Genomic DNA, 2,954 nt, shown 5'->3' with positions numbered 1-2,954 from the left:
ACCCTTCTTTCTTTTCCTTGGAACACAAAGGTAATATAAATACATTTTATTTCACTTAGCAAGTAAATGGATCAAATATTAATAACTTATGTGATCTATAAAGGTAATATGTGCTCTTTAAAAGTTATGTAATCTATCACAACTACAAAAGTGAGCAGACTTTTAATAATTTTAGAATATCAGTTCAGCTGAACGTATGCTTAAGATGAGAACTATTGTGTGTTTTATTTTGATGGTTTCTTACTTTGCTATCTCCAAGTATTAAGTATTATTCCTAGTGTGTCCCATCTAAGTACGTATCTCAAGATAGCACCTGTCCCTTAGCAGATTGCATGTGACATACCCAGTTTCTAGCAGCATCACACTATCATTTTTAATAATAAAAAAACAAAAAGTATACTCTCGGAGGAATACCAGATCACAAAAAGGTATGTGCAAAAAATGATAATATTGCTATAAAGAGCTTCAGAAAATTCTAGCAGCTGATTTGCTGTAATAATTTGGAGTCAGTTAGTTCTTTCCTTTCACATAAGTATAATGGTGACATAATTTTTCTTTATTTTTCTTAATCACATTTAAATTTTCTCTGACTTTACTATACTATGCTATTTTATGAAACTATATCCCCTCTTTAACTGATTAAGATTTGAGGGATTATTCTTGTTCTGTGTTACATCAGTTCACTTCATTTATCTTTTTCAAAAATTTCCATGTCAAAAAACAGGTTTTCTAAGCTTCATAAAACTGAATTTACATTTAAATGCAATCCATTCTGCTGAAAAAAATTCTTGAATAAAGAGTGGCTTTATCCCAGCTATAAATGTGAAGCTACAGGATTATGTCAACCACGTAAATTGAAGCACTTAAATTAAATGAAAAGTAATTTTGCATGATACTATCCATGTGCTTATTAGAGAGAGATCACCTTTAATATACGATTTACAAAGTAAGCCCAATTAGTGTTCTAAAATGTCTCCGCTCCAACAATCTGGGGAAAAATGGAGAGAATATAGTCTTTCAGAATAGATTATATTTCACACATGTCCAGAAGATGCTGAGATGTGGCTTTTATAAAGAATGATACATCGTGTGCTATTACTAATGCAAATTTACGTCTGTCAATTTTGATTTTGTGTTTAAGTAAATAAGTTAAAACATTATATTGCCCTGACGTAAACTTAATTGACTAAATTGTGCTTCCTTAAAACACATTGCATGAAGTAATATTGATGACATTTATTTAATTTGTCAAGGAAATTGAAACACAATGAACCCTGAACAAGGATCAGTCAGTGTTATGCATCATACATTTATGATGTTAATTCTATCGTGATAATAAAAACATTTGCCAACACCTGACAATACAGAGAAGCAGCAAAATTCAAGACTAATAAACAATCCTGAATAGATTTTTGGCAAAGCTTTCCCATTTTGCCCTAAATACCATTTGTCCTGTAAAAACTGAGTTACCTTGGTTGAAGAGAAAGGATAATCATAAACTACCTCTATGTGTATGTGCAATGAGGATTCTTCGAGACATAGCCAGGCAGGAAAGCATCCAGCCACGTCCACGGGGGGAAGAATAGAATGTCCCCACTTGGACAGACATTCAAATGAATAATACAACTCAACGGACACGAGAGATCTCTATGCAGTTGGAAAATTCCCTGTGTAGAGCTCCTGGCATCCCCAGTATGAAAATAATAGCTAAGAGCTCTAGGCTAATGGACCCAGTTTTGGACACTGGCAGCACATAATTGTACACTATCCAAAAATATTTCTCAAGAGCTATGAACCTGGTAGTAATGGAGATCCTGACATATCAAATGACCATGTGATCAGAACTGGTTCACAATCGTTTCTGTGAGAGCCCACAAGTCAAAGGTACGGTTAGCGCAGCAGACATTTAGTGAGCAGGAAATGGTATGTTCAAGATCGGGCACAAACCAGCACGAAAGGACACAGATAAGCTCTGTGAGCAGGCAGCCTCCCTGGTGTCCACTACTGTCCCTCTGTGGCTTCTTCTTCAGCTCAAACTTACGTCCACTCTGGTTTGCCTTATGATTGGCTGATGGAGGAGGAAAAAGGCAAAGCTTGCTTAACAGTTGCGTTGCTCAGGATAGGACGCAAGCTGATAAAGGGTGAGGGCTGTGCTGAACCCAAAATCAGGAATGGTCCTAAAGAACAGCAGGTAGGGAAGAATCCTCCCAGTGCACACTATTTCACCCATTTTGTGTAGACAGAATAGCCAAGGTAGGAATATAGTCTGACTCACGGGAGCCGTGACTAGCTTGGCCGGCTGGTCCATGGATGAAGAAGGTTTAGAACATCGGAGACAAGGAAACCAGAGAGGAAGCAAGCTGACGGGCTTGGGGAAGTGGCCCTGGATGTGAAGATCTTGGCTCTCACTCTAACACGCACTAAATAGCATTCACCTAGAGATTCTTTATGTGAGGCCTCCAGAGTATTTGACCTACTGGCATAGGGGCGTGAGTAATAGTGCACTGAACAGAGAAACACACCACAGTGGAGATTAGCCGAAGCTCTGGATACATCATGGAACCCACTGGGTGAGTATCCGGGAAAGAACAGGACCCTCCTGCCCGAGGGGAGCGGGGCCGTGGCTCAGCACCAGGACCCACACAGCCGGGCTGAAGGGCCTGTGTCACCACGGCCTCGCCTCAGAGCCGCCGGATACAAGGTCCTTGGGACGAAGGCCATCAGTGCAGTCCGTAAGTTGTTGCTTTTTCTGTTACACGGAACCGTTCTCATTTGATCTAGCTAATGTGTTTTTTTCTTCTATACGGATAAGTTGCTTCACATAAAGGTCACGTACATAGATCCCTGCGGCCTCCTCTGCACATGCGTCGACTTATCTGAAGACTGGCTGTGAGCATCTCCTTGAGCTGTGCCAAAGCATGCCCAAGTCTGGTGGATGTTTGAGTTAACGAAAT

The sequence above is a fragment of the Panthera uncia genome, chromosome D2 (genome assembly GCF_023721935.1).
Source record: "Panthera uncia isolate 11264 chromosome D2, Puncia_PCG_1.0, whole genome shotgun sequence".
NCBI classification, from domain to species: Eukaryota; Metazoa; Chordata; class Mammalia; order Carnivora; family Felidae; genus Panthera; species Panthera uncia.
This window is presented reverse-complemented; position numbering follows the sequence as displayed.